Source organism: Macrobrachium rosenbergii, chromosome 46 (assembly GCF_040412425.1).
Source record: "Macrobrachium rosenbergii isolate ZJJX-2024 chromosome 46, ASM4041242v1, whole genome shotgun sequence".
NCBI classification, from domain to species: domain Eukaryota; kingdom Metazoa; phylum Arthropoda; class Malacostraca; order Decapoda; family Palaemonidae; genus Macrobrachium; species Macrobrachium rosenbergii.
The window spans coordinates 6,150,001-6,175,000 of record NC_089786.1 but is presented as its reverse complement, the minus strand read 5'-3'; positions in this window follow the sequence as shown (position 1 = coordinate 6,175,000).

The following is a 25,000-nucleotide window of genomic DNA, read 5'->3' as shown; positions in this document are numbered from 1 at the left end:
AACAAAGTGGCGACAACGCAGTGCTATAACCATCGCAATGTAATAATTTTAAACATGTCATGACAATGACATCATTCATCGGTATGAAATACAACAAAGACGGATTTGACAAAGTTTCATCTTTTACATTATTTTCTAAATAACTGTTTAAATTGGAAGGACCAGTCTGTAGTCACAATTTCAAAATTATATTACCATTATTATTATTCAGAAGATGAAACGTATTCATATGGAACAAGCCCACAAAGGGACCATTGACTTGAAATTCAAACTTCCAAGGAATATGGTGTTCTTTAGGAAGAAGTAAGTATGCTTTGAACGTATATCAATTATCCGATGGCACATCTTGGTTACTGAATCTGTTAAATACTTTTGAAAACTTAAAATTCTAAATACATCACAGACGTATCTAATGCCTACGTTAAGATTTACCTAACAGTTGTGATAAATACATCACAAAAGACTCACCTGGGATAAATATGTTACCGGAGACTTACCTAGCGGTTGCAACCATTCTTAAACCTCAGACCATAAGAGACTTGCCAGTTGAAACAGATTCTGATGCATGGCCTCGCGACAAAAGAAAGCTAGTAATTTAAATAAATGATCGTGGTCTTTATTACACTTCAAACTTTAGTAAGAGTTTCACTCGTCATTCTGAGTGATTCCCCTCAACTCGCCTTTGCATCGAAAACATCTACAGAAGAAACTTGGGATATAATTTCGAAAATGACAAAACATGAAGTGCCATTGTTAATGACAATAATGGAAAACAAATCTACAGTTATGTATATGTACATATATTTAAAGATAAATCTGTACAGAGAGCTTTTGGGAATCTGTTCGATTCCCCTCCTCAAAAGGGAGTCGAACAGCTTCCCGAAAGCTCACTGTACAGATTTATCTTTAAATGTATGCAACCTTTACAAAACTGTGGATTTGTTTCTCCATTTCAAGACTCATGCTAATATGAGTATTTTTTAATGTCAAAAATATTAATATGCAAAACCTCTGAATCCCTTATCACTAGAAGATCGCGAAGTTTCACCTCAGAAACCAAAACAAAACCTTCTCCGAGAACAAGGATCTTACTCAACTTATTGAACAAGAGTGGTTTTGCTATCCTAAACCTACTGACTTTATCCAAGCACATCAGAACAATCCGATACATACCTTTCTATACGACTGAGCTATTGTGTACATTTGTTTAAGTTTAAAGATTTCGTGTTGAATGGAAACAGTAAGTAGGCATGGTTCACTCTGGTGAACGTGCTTTTCAATATTTGCCAAAAGGGAGAAAGTCTTCAGTGAAGATTTCAAAAGAGGACGGAGGTTACGTAAGGGAAAGATTTGAAGACAAAACAGAACCCAGAGCACGTATGTGGGGAGTGTTGTAATGGCCACTGTTGATCAGTAAATGGTGAATTGCAGTAAATGGTGAATTGCAAGGAAAAATGAGGGAAGAGTGCCACTCTAAAATAGGTAAAGAAAACAAACGGATGGAGATGATGTAACTTAGCTGTCAAAGATAGTAAACTTGTTCTTCAAAAGGGGTTCGCTTGTAATGAGCGTCTGTAGTAAGTATAGTGTTAAGGGGTTCATTGATACAAATATTTATCTAATAATACCTTGCAATGAATGTGCCTGTGTATTGTGGGTGTGAGAGAGAGAGAGAGAGAGAGAGAGAGAGAGAGAGAGAGAGAGAGAGAGAGAGAGAGAGAGTGTGTGAGAGTGTGTGTGAGAGAGAGAGAGAGAGAGAGAGAGAGAGAGAGAGAGAGAGAGAGAGAGAGAATGTCAATAAACCTTCCTTTGTCGGCGGTTTTAAGGATTATCTTCACTGCAAACGATAACTTCTATCACCCATAAACGAAACTGGGACAAATGAGTTTCACAAGATATAGGTGCAGATTAAAGACAAAGGGTTTAAATATAGTACACTGATAACTCTCTCTCTCTCTCTCTCTCTCTCTCTCTCTCTCTCTCTCTCTCTCTCTCTCAGCTTTTCAATCTTAATTTTATTTTAACGAAATCCTTTATGTTAGAAGTTACTTGTACAAAATAACGTGGGTAAACTGTTTTAATTAGAGAATTACACAGTTTATATATATATATATATATATATATATATATATATATATATATATATATATATATATATATATATATACATATATATATGTGTGTGTGTGTGTTTATATAAAATTATATATTATATATATATATATATATATATATATATATATATATATATATATATATATATATATATACACACACACATATGTGTGTATGTGTTTCACCTACTCTAGCTTCTCCATCACATCTATATATATCTTCATATTTCTCATTCCTTTTATAATTCTTCTTATGCCATATATACTATTCAGACATTTCATCTCAATAGCTTCAAACTTTTTTCTTTCACTTCCGTAAGGGACGGTTGGCTCAACAATCCCTGCATACATTCTAATGCTGGCTCCTTTAGGCCACTCAGTTTTTAAAAATCTTTTGCACAGTCCTTAGAACCTTTCTGACTTCACATACCCTGTAGCTTATTGTATTCTCTACCTACTATCTTCCATTACAATGACATCCTAATAATCACTATCATCCATTATATTTGCACCCCATTACTAATAATTATCGACCACTTCCTTTCTTCCACCATACACAGTAACTCTCATTGCTCCATCGACTTTGCTTTCATTTACCTTCATAAATTCAATCTTGATCACACTCCAGAGTTGCAAACTCTTTTACCAGATTCTGCAGTCTCTCCTCTCTATCCTTAATTATCACTGTACCAACTGTATGCATTTATCATTCCACATTCAATTTACAATTCCTTTTCTTATTTCACAACTTAGCACTTTTCTGTATTTCCCTATACCTCCTCTTACTTCTTTCTAATGAACACCATATTCTTTGGAAGCTTGAATTTCAAGTCAATGGCCCCTGTGGGCTTGTTCCATATGAATAGGTTTCATCTACTGAACATAATAATAATAATAATAATAATAATAATAATAATAATAATAATAATAATAATAATCTTCTTCCACCATTAAATGTTTAATTACTCTCAGCAACGTAGCCTCTTGACCATACAGTCTTAACACCTCCCCCATTGCTCATGTCGGTTCTATTACGAACTTTTTATGGATCCGTGTACATCGCATCCAACTTCTTTTCCTCGGTTTCAAACTTTTAACATAACTTTTTCATAACAATACTTGATCCATACACCTTCCTCCTCCTCATTCTCTCTCTCACTCTGTCTTTCTATCTATCTCTCTCTCTATCACACATACTATATATATATATATATACATACATATATTTTATTTATATATATATATATATATATATATATATATATATATATATATATATATATATATATATATATATATATATGTGTGTGTGTGTGTGTGTGTGTGTGTGGGTGTGTGTGTGTATGTGACTGTATGCCATCCGCTCCAGCATGTAGGCAACAGTAATCAGAGTATCTTACAATATAAATCATTACTAAAACATAATCACACCCTTATGGAAGCGGGAAGTCAAAATCGCACTTTTAATGTGAAACATCATAATTTATCCACCGATAACCAACATACTTTCAATTCAACAATGGACGTTGATATATATTTCACAGTGCGAGCCAAAATCCACGTCTATTATCACGAAACGGATTTTATTCCCGCGTCCAATTTTTAAGACCCCAGAGTATTTTGCTCCGTGTCTCTTATATTTTCGTTCCGGCGCAGAGTACCAACAAACACATCAGGTTTAAGAAGGAAATTTCGTGCGTGGCCCCCCCAAAAAAAAAAAGAAAGGAAAAAAAAAAAAGGTGGAGAAAAGACCAAGGATAATGACGACGTTATTTCAACATCGCCTGTTTTATTCGGGAGTTAATTAGGTGGTGTTAACCGCGCAAACGCCGATAAAATTCGCGCGCGGCTTATAACCACTTTCATGTTAATCATAGACATACTTGAAAATAGACGGGGGGAGATGATGCATTTATTGCCTCATCGCCAACGTGATCTTTTGCCGGCGGAGGACAGGTGTCATTTATTGCAAAACTCATTAAAACGAAGTCCGCCACAAAAAGGGGAGAATTATTTCAAGTTCTTCTCAAGAGCGTCATTGTGACCAAACGGGCGAGTCTTTGTTTTCCGCCTGTGACGACAATTTGGCGGAAGAATTTTACCAATCTCGTCGATGCATTGAAGATTCACTTTGCAACGCTGCTGTTATAAATCTGCGCCTATATCTTTTTATTTTGTCGGTGACGAATCGAGGGATTTGAAGTTTAGTCATATATTTGTTGACTAAAGTACTTTTGCAATGGACCTGTCATAAATGATAGCACTGGAAATACATAAAATGTCAGGAAATAAGTATACAAAAATATTCTAATGAGGCCGTTTAATATCTCGTTTTTTTTTCTAAGTCATTTTTAACGCATCTTTCATCGTTATTCATCAGTTAAAGGCTCCATTACGAAAAGGTTTTTAATGGTATTTGTTCTCTCTCTGCTATAAAAAAAAAAAAAAATCATAAGGGTAAAATTTATATAACTGAAATTTCAAAAAAGTCACCTTTCTACCCCAAATAATAAACTCCAAATTAACAACATCAAATAACAGAGATGGACTTTCCAGTATCATACGATTCGTCCTTTCTTAATTACTCACAAACCACAACCACTTCATCAACATGACACCAGAAGGAAGAGAGGGGAGTGAGGGACGGGGGAAGTGGGGGGGGGGAAGGGTTGTCCTCAAACGACTTACCACAATTAACTCTACGGCCTTCCACCCTCAGTGTTGTTCTTGAAGGGAAGACAGTGGTGTTGCTCTGGTTTAATAGGCACGGCAGCATCTTCATCCCGCGGCCTAATGATCTGTGAGCATCTTAATCCGTCCGAGGAGAGAGAGAGAGAGAGAGAGAGAGAGAGAGAGAGAGAGAGAGAGAGAGAGAGGCCCTTTATCAAAGACGACGAAAGGAGGCCGTAATGGGAGGAAGAGGCCTTCCCCTGATAGCAAGGGTGGTGGGGAGGATTGTTGGGGGCGGGGGCCGGGGGGGGGCGGGTTAACCTCAAAATAAACAGCAGCCATTTAATCAGCCCATTTATATGCTTTGGCGGAAGGTCGAATGTGTCGTTGGTTAGGGCTTGCGAAGCCCCCCTTTGTTTGTCTGGGCCTACGTCGAGACATCATTCATCCGTCTCTTTAAATCGACTGCTATTCCTCTTCATTCAGTTCAAACAGACATTTCATTCGGTATTATAAACAAGACACACGGCATCTTCGAGCCCGGATCGTTCATGATCAACATAGCTTAAGGGGAAAGAGTGATGCGCTGAGGCTGTGGGATGTGCGGGTGATGTGGTATGTGGGAGTGCTGTGGGATATACAGAGGCTGTTGCTTTGTAGATGCTGTGGGAGGCGTGGGGGTCCTGTTGGATGCGCAGAGTTTATCAGACGTGCGGCTGCTGTGAGACATGGGTGCTGTGGAGTTCCTGTGGGATGCTTTGGATGCTGTGGAGTCAATTTACTGAATTTACTGAACTTCTTTGGTTTTCGCAGGTCAATTATAACACGAGAAGAGTTTTTACACAAAATGTACTTTTCGTGATCTCGAATTCGGGATATTCAGAACTCTTAAATATAAATTTCCAAAAAATTACTTTGGTACGAATTAATACATTTACGACTTTCAACAGATAATGACTTTTCACTTTATGGAATCATCTTTCGGGTACAGAGAATTTTCTGTAAGAAAGCATGCATTTACTTGCGGGAGTATATAAAAATAAGTAAACACAGATTTAAATTTGAAATAAAAGAACGCTGTATACCAAGGACAACTTATTCCATTTTCTTTACTGATATCTAAACACTGAGGCCTGTTGTTAGCGGTAGGGCCAACATGTTTTGGAAGGACGACTGACGAGAGAGAGAGAGAGAGAGAGAGAGAGAGAGAGAGAGAGAGAGAGAGAGAGAGAGAGAGGATGATGATAGTTAACAGTTTAGCTCGGACTAAGACCAAGGGGAAACGGGAGGTGTCTGGCTCGCCGAGGAACAATCGTTGTTGATCCAGGTTCTCCGAGGAACCGATTGTCTCGGTGACATCGGGCTGGGGAGGACGATGATCCCTCATTCAAACCGAAGATGACTAATGGTCCTGTTGATGCACTGGAGAGCCTCCGGAATGGTGGGCCCGATGGGTAATAGTGGTAATAGTATCCTTGTACAGCCATTACTTTGTATCCTTGCTCTCACACTGACAATTTTATTTATTTGTGCATTCAAAAGTGATGTGCATTAGATCGATTTTCTCTCTCTCTCTCTCTCTCTCTCTCTCTCTCTCTCTCTCTCTCTCTCTCTCTCTCTCTCTCTCTCTCTCACTGACAATTTTGTTTATATGTGCATTCAAAAGTGCTGTGCATTAGATTGATTTTCATATATTTCTAGAAAAGACCCTCTCTCTCTCTCTCTCTCTCTCTCTCTCTCTCTCTCTCTCTCTCACTGAAAATTTTATTTATCTGTGCATTCAAAAGTGATGTACATTAGATTGATTTTCATATATTTCTAGAAAAGTCTCTCTCTCTCTCTCTCTCTCTCTCTCTCTCTCTCTCTCTCTCTCTCTCTCTCTCTCTCTCTGACAACTTTATCTATTAGTGCATTCATGAGTGCTGTGCATTAGATTAATTGTCATAAATTTCTAGAAAACTTTCTCTCTCTCTCTCTCTCTCTCTCTCTCTCTCTCTCTCTCTCTCTCTCTCTCTCTCTCTCTCTCCACTGGTTCGTAACATTATCTTAGCTTATTTCCTAAAATCTATCTTTATATTGTCGTTCCTTTAGTTTTTGCTCATCAGTATTGTTGGATGAAATAGCTTTAGATAAAGTAGCATGTAACTCTCTAGTTCTCAATGGTTCTTGTACGAACGATGAGAAACAATCTTCTATTGTTTCTTTCTAAACTTTAATTTACAGGGCACATATCCTGCATTAATACTTCTCTTTTCTTAAGGTACAGTGACAATATCATTTCAAGAAACCAAGCTTTGATCTGATTCAAACTCATGATGTCATTTGTATAATAAGTTAGTACTAAGAAATGGTGATATTGTTTTCTGTAAACCAAATTATCTTATTAAATTGAAAATATAATTTTTCTCCACTAGCATATTTCTTCTGCATGCACAACACCTTTGTAGCATAATCATTCTAATGAAATAAAAATAATATTACTCTTATTATTTTTATTTCCAGATAAGTTAAAATAGTAAAATCAGACGAAACCTTACCTGCAGACGGAAATGAATTGAATTTCTACTTTCAGTTTTTAAAGCAACCAAAGACAGCAATATGTGAGACACTTTTCTGCCCTATAATACCATACTTTGGAATTCTATTGCTTCCGTATTCCCTGACTCTTCTACACCTCTCAATATTTTTTTCATGTTTCCCTCATAACTAGGCTGCATTAATACATTCGGTTGCCGTTCCCTTGGTTTTTTAATGAGGGAAGAATTTTGAGAGAACCGGAAAGCAATGATTAAACCTACAATATAAAAATATAAAGGACTGACGATTGGTCATCCTTCGGCATGTATTTACTAAATACAAGTGAGCTGAGTTAGGATATTAGGGGTGAAGGAGATTCCTATGAATTACCCTAGTACATGCAACTCTCGTTTACATCCCCCCACCCCCTTCCTTTTTTTTTTAATGTAGTATAAAATCGCATCGACCATGTTGTGAGATGAACACACGTAGTAAAATGATGAAGGAATTTCCGAAAAAAAAAAAATGTTATGTCCTTACTGCAAAATTCTGCATGAATGCATGGATCATGAGAAGGAAAATGCGGTTAAAAATATATATATTTAGAATTTTGGCAATTTTTTTAGAATAGTTAACAAATTTGATACAAAAAAAATATTCAAAATTAAGTGAAACAAGACAATCCGAAATAGGCTATCTCAGGAAATCCTTTATTTATTAGCGATGAGAATCTCAAAACCTTTCCTAAAACTGAAAGAAAAAAAAATTGGTCAAAAAAGTCACCACAGCAAAGAAGCAGGTTTTCTCTCCCGACCATACCTATCTTCAACCACCTCACCTATGAGAGAGAGAGAGAGAGAGAGAGAGAGAGAGAGAGAGAGAGAGAGAGAGAGAAAACACCGTCATGCATCAATCTCTTTTGTGTGCGGCTGCATGCATGCGGAGATTTTTGCTTTGCAACTGACGCCAGCCACAAAAGCACTCATTCAATATTGCACAAGCAACGCGACACCTGATGAGTAGATGTACTTTAGGCCCGCCATTACCTGCACACTTTCGGTTTGGAGAGAGAGAGAGAGAGAGAGAGAGAGAGAGAGAGAGAGGGGAAGGAGAAGAGAGGGGAGGGTCATGTGACAGCGAGGCATGGCGTAATTACTGATTATGGCTGTGAGAGAATGAGATAGAGTGAGAGAGCCACATGATGTGTATGTGTGTGTGTGTGTGCGAGCGTACGGCTGTGTGCGTATGCATGCGTGCATGCTTAGTTGAATGCACGGTACGGTGATCGCGTTTGAACACGCGTACGTGTAATAGTAGCACCCTAAATGACGCTGGGGAAAATTGTATCTCTGAGCATGATGAGAGAGAGAGAGAGAGAGAGAGAGAGAGAGAGAGAGAGAGAGAGAGAGAGAGAGAGAGTGAGTGAGAGAGAGAGAATTAACAATTTTCTTTAATTCAGTCATTTCATTTTATATTTGTTTTTCTTTTATTCAGAAAATGGAAAAATAAAGACTATGCCATCATTTATTAAGCCGTTGATATTGTATCTAAGAGAGAGAGAGAGAGAGAGAGAGAGAGAGAGAGAGAGAGAGAGAGAGAATTAACAATATTCTTTATTTTCAATCATTTCATATCTGTTTTTCCTTTATCCAGAAAAAGTATAATATAGAGCAAGACAGCATTTATCAAGCCTTTGATACTAGATTTGTTTCATCATATGGGTCAGAAGTGGACGTTATAAATAAAATAAAAGTTAAATTAAATATGAATATTTTATGCTTCAGGTCAGTAATGATGGATATTAAACTTAAGATGAAACATTTTACTGGAAAAATCTCAATATTATAATTACATTTTTCCAGTGTATTTGTATCTTGCCAATTAAAATGAAAACGAAGTGATACTAATATTTTTAATACTAAGACATTCATAAATAGGGAATATAATAATAATAATAATAATAATAATAATAATAATAATAATAATAATAATAATAATAATAATAATAATAATAATAATAATAATAACATTAAGAATGAGAATGATAATACGAGTAATATCAGAAGCTTTAATAACCATACAAACAAGTAATAATATTTTGCCATCGGGAAATTCCAAACCAATAATAATAATAATAATAATAATAATAATAATAATAATAATAATAATAATAATAATAATAATAATATTAATAATAATAATAATGTAACGTCAGTACTATCAATATCAAGAAATTCCAAACTCATAATAATAAAATAATAATAATAATAATAATAATAATAATAATAATAATAATAATAATAATAATAATAATAATAATAATATGACGTTAGTGCTATCAAGTTCATCCCAATGGAAAACAAATATTAATAATAGTGATACCGCTTATAGTGAAAATATTTAGATCTGAAAAGAGTTCTTTCGTCTTCGTGGCCAATGTTGTAAAACTGAACTCATCAACTGATTTTCAACTCGTCTATTTTTCCTTTTTTTTGTTTTTACTTATTAGTGACTTTCCTTACTTTTTCCTTTTTTCTGTCTTTAGAAAATGTAACAATTTTACCCGAAATTTACTAATCAGTGACTGTTCTTACTTTCGTTAAAACTGCAGGAAAGGACAAAAAATGAAAATTAAACACGAGGGAATTGAGAACTTACCCCATTAATATGATTAAAGAAAGTAATGTTTAAGAATTATGCTCCAAAAGGCATAATAACTTATGGCAATTAAGCCCTGTTTATGTCAGTCGGCAATAAAGACCACTAAATCCAAATGTAAATTTATAAAATTAATAATAATAATAATAATAATAATAATAATAATAATAATAATAATAATAATAATAATAATAATAATGCTATTCTTTATTTGAGTTTAGGACCATACACATGGAATATACAAAGTAAAGACAATACAATACACAAACTCTAGATACACAAGATAAATGAATTTAGTCGACTATATTCTTTAACTAATAACTGTTAGTTGACACTAATAGTTACAAACCTAAAAAAAAATATATTAAAACTAAATAGTGTTAGGCAGAATTACATCAACAATCTTTATTAACTACAAAGCTACAACTAATACTAAATCTAAACACGTATGTGTTGATAATTTTGCTAAACAAATTTACCTTCACCAACACTCCTAATGCAATTACTTTTCGAAGGACAAGAATACGACTAATTGCCAACTTTAATTTTATTATGAATATTATTATAACAAGTGTACAACAACATGACAATAAACACAACACACCCTTACAAAATCAAACTAGTTACCTAAAAAAAGTGACCAGATTATTTACTACTATTAGTACTTTTAATACTACCACTACAACACTGTAATAATAATAATAATAATAATAATAATAATAATAATAATAATAATAATAATAATAATAATAATAATAATAATAATTTTATTACTTCCACTACAACACACCAAGAATAATCATAATAATAATAATACTAATGAATTTGTATTACTTCCACTACAACACAATAATAATAATAATAATAATAATAATAATAATAATAATAATAATAATAATAACAAAGTAAAGTAAAACTATTGTGGTCATAATAAAAACTCATCCTTTTCCGCATGTTACACAAATCGGGTTACTAAGGAATACCGACCAACAATACAGTTTCCTCAAGAGAAACCACAACACCCAAAGTAATTTTCATATCACAAAATTCAAGTGACCACTTTCATTACTAGCAATACTTACAGATCCTTACATACTAACAAGTGACCACCGAACCCTTCATAGAGGGGAAAAGAATGTGGTAACTATAGATATTACCATAGTATAATAATTACATAGTATAATAATTACATAGTATAATTACAAAATAACCCTACCGGCTGTTCCTTACGTAAAAAAAAATTGCATGAGTTGTTGATCAATGATGATTTATTAGTGTACTTTGAGGGTGAAATGATCTTAGCGTTATTTATTTACTTATTTATTTATTTATTTATATATATCTTTATTTACTTATTCAGTACTAAATTAATATCTATATTTGATTGAAAACCACTCTCCTTGCATTTTTTTTATATTCTTTCTTTTGCAATCTTTGCTTTTAAGAACATGTTACTACTTTTCGAAAATATAACTTGGTTAGAAAAACGAGTTATTTCGTTCAAATCCCAAAAGAGATTGGTGACCAAAGAGGGAGGCTAAATGTCTACGCTACATAGGTAATTAAGTGCGGCTAATGGATAAATGTAGACACACTTCAATGAGTGACGTGAGGAACACTGGAGAATTATTAATAGTAAAATGACAACAAAAATGTCTAAAAAATATATATTTATATATAATATATATATATATATATATATATATATATATATATATATATATATATATATATATATATATATATATATATATATATATATAATATATATACATATTAAAAATAAATCAACAATAATAAATCCAATAATTCTGTAGAGAACAGTATGCACTGCAAGAGAAGAGAGAGAGAGAGAGAGAGAGAGAGAGAGAGAGACTGTGTTTTAGATTAGAAACTACATTCTTGTCTACAAGTCATAATGAAAACCAATCCATTATCAACTTTCTTCGCCTCAGTTGGTGGACGAGTTCTGAGGTCCACAACAGGCGTCTTATTCCCTTTACAACCTAACCATGCCGTCTACCACGTAGTTTATAATGATGTTGTATTTGTTTCTGGCGAGTACAACCAGCTTTCCTTTCGTAAGTATATTAATGGGGAAAAAATTATTCACTTCAACTTTGAAGCACAAAATCTAGAACAGTAATCTTCTACATGACAAATTATATCACTCGCTAATTTACTTCTATGTATACATGTATATACATACATATATACATACATATATATATATATATATGTTTGTATGTATATATATATATATATATATATATATATATATATATATATATATATATATATATATATATATATATATATATATATATATATATATATATATATATATATATATATATGATAGGATGAAGGATAGTAAAAAAATTTGCTTGTCTAACTAATAAGTCAAATAACTAGAAGAGTCTAAAGGATCACGGCTGACCAAAAACGTAATGTGTACGTAGTCTTTTATATTTCGAACTATATAGCCTTCCCTCTAACAATAACTTTTCGAGAATATTATCTCTTGTTAAAACATTCTTTTAATCATAAATTAAAACCCCCTTTCCCAAATATATCTCCCGGCACACCATCGTCACCACTGGCTCACGCTCTATTACATCTTCCTGAAACATCCGTAGGAATTACGATCACGTCCGAGCTAACATTAACGATGTTGCAAATGTTGTTGTCTCGCCTTCTCAACCCACTGTTGGATGTCCACCAGCAGGAGGCCGCGAGGCGTCGGGGGAAGAATTAGCTGCTACAGACGCTAGTGTGCTCTTAGATTTTATTAATACGCCCTCTGGTCCATTTTGCACGGCCGTGTTTGCTGATGGTCAACAGCCGACAAGAGCAGCATTCAGCGAGCAAGAGCCTTCAGGGAGTTGGCAGTTGCAACAGATGCGCAAGAATGGTAGTTGGTCTAAAACTGAGTCTTGTTAACACGGTGGCTACTACTTTGCGCTGGCTTGGTATCAGGTGCATGGGAAGTCGTACATGTTATTGATGCTGTATGACTGAGGTAATTCAAGACTGGGGTTCGTCTTTTCTCATGCCGGGGAATTATTATTTTTCTCTCGTTTCTTATTCTTTATTTTGAAATTATTTCTGTTCTTGAGCCTCTTTTTTTACGATTACTTTTTCTTCTTATGGGTCTTCGCTGGTAAAACAAACGCTGTCCTGTATAATTTGATATTGCAAGAGGTTAATTAATTCTGATTCACAAAGGAAAACCTTACGCCAACTGTTTGTTTTCCACTTACATCCGAGGAAATAACTTACGTTATTATACGTATTTTCCACATTGAATTGGTCCCAGATACATAGCAGATTTGTGTCCACTGTTTAGTGTTTCTGAACAAATGCAATATCTTTTTATTAAAAATAATTTTTGGTCGGATATTTAAATACTGCCTAATAAAACTGATTTTCATAAGTCTTTGCGCATTGTAGTACATCTGTTATCTATTTGCAAAATTATTTTATTGGTACTTTCCTGTTAAGATATTTTTCTAAAATATCCAGGAATCATATTTACGAAATGATCTGCACACAGCTCATCCCCTTTTTCAAACTAAAGTTAAACATTATCTGTTCCAAGCTTTAGCCTGGCAAAACCCTTCATTTTAGACTATTTGAATTCGTGGAAAGTCTGCGGTTACGATGTTAAAAAACTGCGAGTGTTTTTTGCAATAAATGCTAGTTGAATTAGCCGTATCTTCACAATATTACAACCGTAACGAAATATCTTTACTGAAATTAATGTTTCGAGTATGTGTGTGTGTGTGTGTGTGTGTGTGTGTGTGTGTGTGTGTGTGTGTGTATGTGTGTGTGGTGTGTGTGGTCTCTCCCTAATGAATGAAGCCACTCTAGAAAAAAAAATCATGCATTATGCTCTATCTGAAATTCATACAAATGTTACTACCATTTACGAGTTATAGTACAAACAGAATCACGGTAAAATTGTTTCTGTATTTTTTTGGGGATGGGGTTGGGGGAGGGGGGGAGGGGTCGGAGTTCGTCTGTTCCCTTCTGTAAAGTTTGCCTTAATAATAATTATGATGGTGATGATACCAGTGGAAACTGCACCGAGGAGAATTTTCATATTTCAGCTTCAGCCATTTGTCTTGTGTGATTCGGCGCGAGGTGAATTTACTCGTTATTTTTAAAAATTGGAGATATTTATTAGGAGGTCTGTATATGTCATTCGATGGTACCATCCCTTGGATTATTCAACTGTCTGTCTGTCTGTCCCTAAGTCTCCTCCCCGTGCCTACCTTAGGGCCCCGATCTCCCCTCTGCCTCAAGATAAAAATTACAGTTTACGCCTCTCTCTCTCTCTCTCTCTCTCTCTCTCTCTCTCTCTCTCTCTCTCTCTCTCTCCTTTTAGAATGTCATTCTTCCTATTAGTAATTCAGTAATTCATCGACCATCTTAATTTTAATCATATCCCTCTCTCTCTCTCTCTCTCTCTCTCTCTCTCTCTCTAAATGGAGAGAGAGAGAGAGAAAATGTCAATCTTCTTATTAGCAATTCAGTAATTCATCGACAATCTTAATTTTAATCAAATTCCGCCCCCTCTCTCTCTCTCTCTCTCTCTCTCTCTCTCTCTCTCTCTCTCTCTCTCTCTCTCTCTCTCTCTGCCTGAAAACAAGATATACAGATCATGCTTTCTCTTTCTCTCTCAGATTCTAAGCCCAATATACATAAATGCACATTCTAAGTATATATGTAAAACTGACCTTTATTTTAAATTGCTTGATGATTACTTGTCAGTTATACAGAATCTTAGGGTTGTTAAATAGCTCCTTCCACAGTAATTAAACAAGAGTTGAACTTTACATTAATTTATTTTTGAATAGTTTGAGTGCAACTCCCTTCTGTTTCGCTAGTCAACTTAATACAGCTGAACTGCTTCAGTTTCAACCGATTTATCTGCACAGATCTTTCTTAATATACCAGTGAGTTACAGATTATATTACGTTTGCAACATGCAGAAGCTATAAGCTATATCAGTGGAGAGAGAGAGAGAGAGAGAGAGAGAGAGAGAGAGAGAGAGAGAGAGAGAATAAACGATGATCAGAATATGATTAAGCTGCTTGAGGTTCGACAAATTAATCTGCGCAAATCTTTCTCAATATACTTGATATCAATTGTGGATTACATTACACTTTCGATTTGCAGATATTTATACCACAGGAGAGAGAGAGAGAGAGAGAGAGAGAGAGAGAGAGAGAGAGAAAGTCTAAATGATTGATACCATGTTATATCAATGGAGAGAGAGAGAGAGAGAGAAAGTCTAAATGATTGATACCATGTTATATCAATGGAGAGAGAGAGAGAGAGAGAGAGAGAGAGAGAGAGAGAGAGAGAGAGAGAGAGAGAAAGTATAAATGAATGGTATCATGTTATATCAATGAAGAGAGAGAGAGAGAGAGAGAGAGAGAGAGAGAGAGAGAGAGAGCATAAATGAATGGTTTTATGTTCCCTTCTGATAGAATGTCTATATTCTAGATGGGATTTATGTTCATTAGCAAGCATGCGAACAGTCTCGTCCGCTCGGGGTCGTTGAGCCCTCGTATAAAAATATGTCATTGCATTGTTTCATCAGCTTATCCGTACTCCTTCAATTATCTCTTCCATTCTCTTTATTCGAATCGCATTCTCGTTACGGCCATAAACATGTGCGCTCGCATATCCTCATGCGCGGGTTAATTGCAGAGAAAAAACACCATATATTTACCAACAAATTGGTTTCATTGTTGCTGTGGACACAGACTTAATCAAAAACCGAAGAATAACCTTCCCAATTTTAATTTAGAACGTTTTTTTTTTTCCTTCCATGGGAATCAACTAGACCAACCATCATATATATTCCCAAGGTTCATATATTTCGAATCATTTTTCAACCCTAAGAGAGCGCTGGATATTAACAGCGCCATAGTTTGCCTGCACTATTAAGTATTTCCAATTTAGAGGATGGGAGTAACTGCGTGCTTGAAAGTAATAATAACTGCAGGGGGGATCCCCTCTCTCTCTCTCTCTCTCTCTGTCTCTGTCTCTCTCTCTCTCTCTCTCTCTCTCTCTCTCTCTCTCTCTCTCTGTGTCGCTTGTTTGTTCTTTACTTGAACTTGGAAGTCGAGCCTACAAACAAACGTTTTTGTTTGTTCGTGATGGTACCGAGTTTCTTGTTCTAGCAAAATTAAATTATATATATATATAATTGATATATATATATATATATATATATATATATATATATATATATATAATTTATACTTATATATGTATGTATATATATAAATAAATAAATATATACACATACATATATATGTATATGTATTTTATATATACATATATATAATTCATAATAATATGTATATATAAATACACACACACGTATATATATATACATATATATATATATATATACATATATATATATATATATATATATATATATATATATATATATATATATATATATATATATATATATATATATATATATATCTCTCAGACGGAATTCCATTAAAGACAAATCTTACATAATCCACATTATCTCAACCCTTCGTCGAAATATGGTATATCAGGATGCCTCTGAAAAGGGGGTCGGGGGAGGGGAACAGGCTTTAAGTAAAGCCCCCTTCCTGTGGAGAGGCAGGGGTCGGAGGAGGAGGAGGAGGAGGAGGAGGAGGAGGAGGAGGTGGAGGAGTGGAGAGGGGAGGAGGTATACTGTCGTGGCGTTCCTCCAGCGGGAGATGATCAGCCAAAAGAAAGACCATCGGATCATTTCGCCTGGCAAACGCAGACGCCCCCGCGCATAAATCAATGCATTGATGTTGATTTCAATGCATTGATGTTGATTTTACAAGTAATTCTTATATAATTCTTCCAGGGGTTGTTCCAGGTGGTTCTTCGTAACGAGTTGCTTGAATGGTTGCAGGAAATGCTTATGGAGGTTTAGTAGTTCTACATCTTGCGAAAGAAACGCGTAAACATTGATTAGACTCGTTTACTCTCGAGTTCTGGATTCCCTCACGTTACGCCGGATTTGTCATGGAAAACCGAGAAATGTTGGGTGAAGGCATTGAGAAATTTGTCTATAGCCTCGCACGTTATACGCACACACACACACAAACACACGCACACATGATATATATATATATATATATGTGTATGTATATATATATATATATATATATATATATATATATATATATATATATATATATATATATATATATATATATATATATATATATATATATATACAGTATATATATATATGTATAAATATACATAAATGCATACACACACATACATACATATATATATATATATATATATATATATATATATATATATATATATATATATATATATATATATATATATATTATTATATATTCAAATATATATGCATATATATATAAATATACGTTTTTTGCTTGTGCAGATATAATAATAACGGCAAATTTAGACAATGTTTAATACTATTCCAAGTCTGAAGTTAAAACTGGGTCATTAATGAGGTGGAAAGATTTCATTAAAAGTTCGCACAAGGTTAAGACTTAGAAAGCTGAGAAGCTCAGATGAGATGAAGCTTAACAACTTGCAATGACAAAAAGCACCAAAACCTTGAATGGCGAAGGATTATTTACAAGGAAACTAGATTTAATCGACTTCATATATATATAGCAAAGATGGTCACATTTTCTGTACAAAAATCGCTAAGGTCGTCGACTAAGCTAACTGACCCAAGGTCTAGAGACCTTGAACAGACCAATCAGAGACGGTAGTACTGTACATATGAGAAACTACCTTTGCACTTGCAACTAGTAATGTAGCTACTCCTCTATAAACTTTTATCATCCTCTCCTATTAACCTAAACAAGTGAAGGTAGAAGATTTAAGAAGCAAAAGGATTTATATATATGCATATATATATATATATATATATATATATATATATATATATATATATATATATATATATATATATATATATATATATATATATATATATATATATATATATATATATATATATATATATAGGCAAAATACGAAGGAAAATATGAAATAACAAAGGGGTTATAGGCCTTTATACACACACAGACGCCCTCAAGTTATACACACACATATATACATATATATTCAGTTTATCAGTTGATTAACCGGATTTGGTTCCAGAGAAGCAAAAACTGATCACTGTCATATTAATACTTGAACTGTTGGATTCTGGATGAACCCTTAATGAATGAAAACAAAATACACCATGCACGTAAACAGACTGATCATTACCCATTCGTTGACTCCCTTACACACATTGATCCATTTGCCCCATTTGGCAAACACTCTCACCTTTCCCTTACATTCAATCCTATCTTTTCCAATGTAGCTTTTAATACAGTTTATCCAATTCGGATCTTTCCTAGATAGTGACCCCCAAGGGTTTTCGGGGGTCGTTATCTAGGACTAATATTTCTGGGGGGTCATTATCTTTATGATATTTACAGTCTTTTGTTTATGTTTTTACAGTAATCCCCAACGGGCTTGTATTAGATACTACGCAAAGGTGGATACATACCGGGTTAAAACCCTTGGGGGTCACTATCTAGGAAAGATCCTACAATTCTTTGTGTGTCTTCCCTTCCTTCTTTCCCTTAAAACATCTGAATTATAAGGTCTTTTCACCTGACTATCGTCATTCAGTCTTTATTCGTGACTTAAATATCTCATTGAACTCCTAAGCCAACCTTTATACTACAGAAATCAAGACTAGAAATGAGGGGAAAATATTTTGAAATTCAATATAAAAATTCGACGAACGATTAAGGCGAATAATGGGAACAATATTGCTGGTATTTTAAGGTTTGAAGATGATCCTGTTTGTTATAATAAATGCATAATAAAGGTTATAGGAATGAGTGAATTCACCAGAAGGAAATTCAAAGCATGAAAATCAAAAGTTTACCTAGAAAATTTAATACTAAAAGGAACATTAATATTGAAGATGTGAAAGTTTTCTTTAACCAAAAAATTTAGGAGAATTTAGGAATCTGTGTACAGCTAATGTCAGCATCAAAATCTTATGCAAGCATCAATTTAAAGGCAACACCAGAAGCACTGAGTTTCACTTAATGATGAACCTTAAGAAACAGCATATAACATTCACACAAACACATTCTCAGCTAAGAATTCGTCTTACCAAGGAAACCTGGATGCTCTTACATATACAAAGCCTGATCCCCATAACAATATCACTTCCCTTCAAGGACTCCCTTGAATATGGGAGGCCCTGGAACTAGATTTTGCGGCTCTCAGATTAGGGGGGCAAGAATCACCAACAGGAATGGAAATTGACTTGTTGTTCCGGAGCCTTAGGCCTATAACAGCCAATTCCCTCCAGCCCATTTGCATATTCATTGCAACCAGACGAGGATTTGGCTAAGATGAAATGACCTCTGAGGAGACAGGGAGGTGGACAAGAAGGAGGAGGAGGAGGAGGAGGAGGAGGAGGAGGAGGAGGAAGAGGAGGAAGAGGAGGAGGAGGAGGCTAAGAACCGAAGGATTAACAGAAGGTGAAGGTCAAGTTACGAAATCCTACTCTGACAATGGGATACAGCCAGCGAAAGACGATGACCTGAATTCCAGCGACCAAGATGAGGGGAAGATTGAAAGAGGATGGGGGGGGGGGAAGGGAAGCCAATAGAGGGGAAAGGCAATCATCCACCATCTAAGGGAAATGACGTCGAAAAATAGATGACAAAAGAAATCATCGCTGAAAGAGAGTAATTGGCATGAAGGGGGAAGTTGAATCTGGTCCTTGAACATCACTGATTGATCTCTCTTACAGAGTCGCATTTTCTTTCTGTCTTGATCAGGAACGAAAGGAAGAACACCAATTACGGCGTTTGTAGACAGATGTGGGGTACAGAATGCATAATAACTATACCTTTCTCCTGACCCTCATAAAAAAAACTGTAGTAATAATAACCATCCATACACCATGCAGGGAGACCAATTTGTCTAGCGTTTCTTGACATCAGCTAAGGTCATCGAAGTTTGCGCAAGACTCCTAAAAGAGTATAATTTAAGAAATAATTCAAGAAATAATTCAAGGGACATCAAGTAAACACATATAAGACAGCAGTCATTGTCTCAATCATCTTTCAACTTCATAAACCTACACAAAAGCCTCATCAGCAGTGAGTTGACCCAGCACATGCACCAGTTTAAACCTATTTTGCATGCAGTCAATTTTACTAACCCATCTTCTCCCACTACCTCTTTATAATCAAATTAGATCCCTAATACTATTCTTCTTGCATTTACTAAATTATTATCTATTTATCTATTTATTAATTTATTTCTCTTTTTTAATAAGTGGGATCTCTTCTTTCTGTATTTCCTTTTACTTCCTCTTACTTCTTCCTAATGAACACCATATTCTTTGGAAGCTTGAATTTCAAGTCAATGGCTTCTATGGGTTTGTTCCATATGAACAGGTTTCATCTACTGAATAATAATAATAATAATAATAATAATAATAATAATAATAATAATAATAATAATAATAATAATAATAATAATAATAATAATAATAATAATGATAAAGTATCTGTGACAGTCATTCACCCTACCGCCCTGTTTCCAGTTTAGCTGTAAAGCTTGGTCTTTGTAAAATTAACTTGTAGTTGTCTCGTCTTACAAACCATTTGAGATGCGCTAATCACTGTTAAATCAACTGCAAACAACAGCCAATCAACGTTCTATTCATAATTTCTCATACTACGTGCAAGTAATTCTGTTCCTTTCATAGATTCTCTTATCAAGTTATTCATATAAACATATCTTTTTAAGACTTACTTTTACGCCTTCTATGCATATTAATATCAAATATTTTAAATCACCATAAAACTAGTAAGCAATCTTAACAAACTACTTAAAGCGACAAACACCTTGAACATTCTCAATACAACTTTTCTGTTAATTACACGAAAAACATCTCCCTGTCCATTTCTGCTAATCTAAAATCTATCCCTCCATAATTCAAACTTCTGTCACGACTGTTTCACAACGAAAACTTGATCTAGGCATCTTTTTGCTTGTTTAACATTGCATCAGTGTCCCCCTCTCAAGCAATCTCTTATCTGATATTTTCACATCGGTCCAATACACCCCTTTCCAGGTACAGCAGGAATTTCTCTCAAATGGACACAAACTGCTGCGCACCTTGCACCGCAAAGAAATTATATCATAAGGAAGCACCTAATTCGTATTCCATATCTCTCCAACCCTGTTATACACCCTTCACATTCAATGGCCACTAATCTTCCAAATTCGAATATTATTTGTGAGTCAATTTTTATAAACAAGTCCTGTTATAGATAATCTAAACCGTAAAATCTATTTTTCTCAATTTCATAATTATCTATAGCCATGTACCAGGACATGTCATTGGACTCTGTCGTGCCACAGAACCAACTAAATTGACCCATCTAACATCGTGGTATTTATATCAAGGAAAAATATATCTCGTAGACAAAATCGCTTGTTCGTTTTAGATTTAGCTGGTCTGATGCCAGTTAGGGCTCCTGCTCGTGGGGCAACCCATACAGAAATTTAGTAGAAATAAAAAAAATATCTTAAAAAGTCTGTTAACTCAGTCAGAGGTACCTCGTTTGGGTCAATATCCTGTATAAAACGACCCAGAGACTCAAATCCTCTTCATGAAATCACAGATCAGCCATAACACCAGTACCTCTTTCCCATACAACGTAAGCTGTTCATTAAACATCTACCATGTTTACTCTCAACATTTCTTGGATACCTGAGTCTTCCAATCTAACTTCTATGTTTCTTGCCTAATCATTGCGATCACTGTTATCTTTCTAACATGTGCCATAAAGGGCAGATGACATATGTTCACATTTTGCTAAGCATGTTTCTTCACTTTTTTGGCAAAAATCAGCTCTTTGCTTCCATAAGAATGAGTTACCTTAAGGGTTCCACCTCATATTTCAACATTTTTTTTATTTCTTAAATTTCACATTTGCTAAGGTCATATCGTATTTACCAGAATCTACATATTTCTGTACAAACGCACTATACGAATTACATCACAAATCTTTTCTACTCTCGTAACTTTCATTTTCAGACTTTCCCTGTTATTCTGTTCCTATTAGGACTTAGCGGGTGCCTTCATTAGAACAGTGACTTTACTCCATCGAGACCAATTTAATTCTGTGATACCTACAAACATTATTAGCATTTTATCTTCCTATCAGGTCATCATTGCTAACTGCAATCGACATTCACCTCTGGAAAACTTGTTAAAAGTTGCAGGGGAATGTACGTTAACTCCTTTATTATAACTATCCATGTCAATGAATGACGTAGATTTTAACATGCTATTTTCTCTTATAATAAAAATCACGAGTTGGAAGATTTCTGTTTAAATTCACGAGAGTATCGGGTTGCTCCGTTTCTTGACGGGTGGAGAAATTTATCTAATTTATGAAATATAAGATGAGTGATAAACAGCCTATGAAGTAATTTTCAAATTTGCTCTCTCTCTCTCTCTCTCTCTCTCTCTCTCTCTCTCTCTCTCTCTCTCTCTCTCTATATATATATATATATATATATATATATATATATATATATATATATATATATATATATATATATATATATATATATATATATATGTGTGTGTGTGTGTGTGTGTGTGTGTGTGTGTGTGTGTGTGTGTGTGTGTGTGTGTGTGTGTGTGTGTGTGTGTGTGTACGAGTGCGCGCAAGCGTGTGTAATCAGAATTACCAATACCTAAAAAAAAAAAAATACCGAAAACGATTAATTAAAACTTTAATGGCTGATCAAAGATATTTATACATCCTTAAAGTCGATATACCTGTGAATGACTTAACCGTTAAGATCTAAACGTAGGGTTAAAATCCCGATAAATGATCGAATATTTGACTGTTTTTAACCTTGCACCTGATTACTATTCTATTGCTATAATTATTTGTAATATCATTTTCGTTCCAAACAGGTATGGTATTCCGAAGCAAAAGGAAGTAATTTCTTAAATCAATCATCCGAAGAAGTGAATCCACATATATGAAAAGAAGTGAATAACACAACAAAGAAAACTAGAGTAATATAAAGAGTAAAGTGAAGATATATCATCTATGCCTAAAAAGAAGTTATTTCATGAATAGGTTTTATGGGAAAATGTGAAATCGATAGTGTTTCATCTTGGGTCAATATTCCACTGCTTTCCCCCTCAAAGTTTTGGAACTTGGTTTTAATATTTGTTTTTAGATTAATTTTCTTTGTGTATAAGAACTTGGACTATTTATTATTTGATCCTGTCCTATTACAAACCCAAGGAAATGCATAAAAAATGGAGAACATTCATATTTTCCTTAACCTCCTCTTATTTCCTAATGAGCACCATATTCTGTGGAAGTTTGAATTTCAAGTCACTGGCCCCTGTGGGCTTGTTCTATATGAATGGGGTTCATCCTCTGAATAATAATAATAATAATAATAATAATAATAATAATAATAATAATAATAATAATAATAATAATAATAATAATAATAATAATAATAATAATAATAATATCACCTACACACTTAATGTCATAAAATAAATACAGACTTTGGCGTGACTTTTCAAATAATTATAAGTCCCACCCCCTTTTTTTTTTCCAACCTCTACAGAGTCTACACTGACGTAACAGAATGCAACAAAGTTCGAATTGCTTAAAAGTCTAATCGAAAAAAAGGGCCATAGCCATCCAAAACAATTAGATCCCTGATTGCTTTAGAATCGAGTACATAATTGCTGCAATGCCAAAATTCTTCGAAATCGTGCAGTGGATTTTTTTTTTTAATTCTTTTTTCCGACTTTGAAGAATCACAGAACGCTCGAACCTGTATGAATTAAGAGCGAAATTGAACGCCCGTGAAAACTGGAAACGATCAAAGGACCTAAAGACGTGGGCGTGCAGTACGGGCGAGTATGGGTGTGTATGTAGGTTAATGCAATCACACGTGAAGGCAATTTATTTTTTTAGACTATTTTTTGGACAAAGGGCAATGGTACCGGGTATTAAATATTCGTCTCTTGTCTAGGTTCCAGGGAAATAAAGAAAAGGAGAAGGAAGGAAGGAAGGAAGGAGGCTATGAGAGCAAGGAAAACATAGGCAGGAGAAGAATGTTCATAATTGCAGCAGAAAGATCCGGACAAATACCGCACCGTGTAAACATAAACATCGACAAAGTATATATATATATATATATATATATATATATATATATATATATATATATATATATATATATTTCTTCACTTACATCATAAGGGAAAAAGAGTGTAAGTACCTAATATCTCTCTCTCTCTCTCTCTCTCTCTCTCTCTCTCTCTCTCTCTCTCTCTCTCTCTCTCTCTCTCTCTCTCTCTATATATATATATATATATATATATATATATATATATATATATATATATATATATATATATATATATATATATATACTGTATATATACTGTATATGTGTGTGTGTGTGTGTGTACACAAACTTAAACAGAAAGATCCTTTCTTCTCTTATGTCATATGGAAAAAAATGTCGCACTCATCTTTTACGATTTATTTCTTCTAAAAACTCCAGCAGCAACCTTACCCACTAAACAGACAATGGTAACATGAAGAGTTTACGTCGTTCCACGGATCTGGAAACAGCCACTGGAACCCACAGCGACGAGATATGAGTCTCGGAGGAAGAGTAGATAATGGAAAGCCATAATTCCCAAAAGTAATTCTCCAGATGGAATTGGTTGCAAGGAGCAAGGTTGTCATTTCGAAGATAATTGATATTAATATATCTGCGGTTCTGATAACATTCGAGCAAATCTTTCTGCATGATTTAGACACGATACGAGCATTATATATATAAATATATATATATATATATATATATATATATATATATATATATATATATATATATATATATATATATAT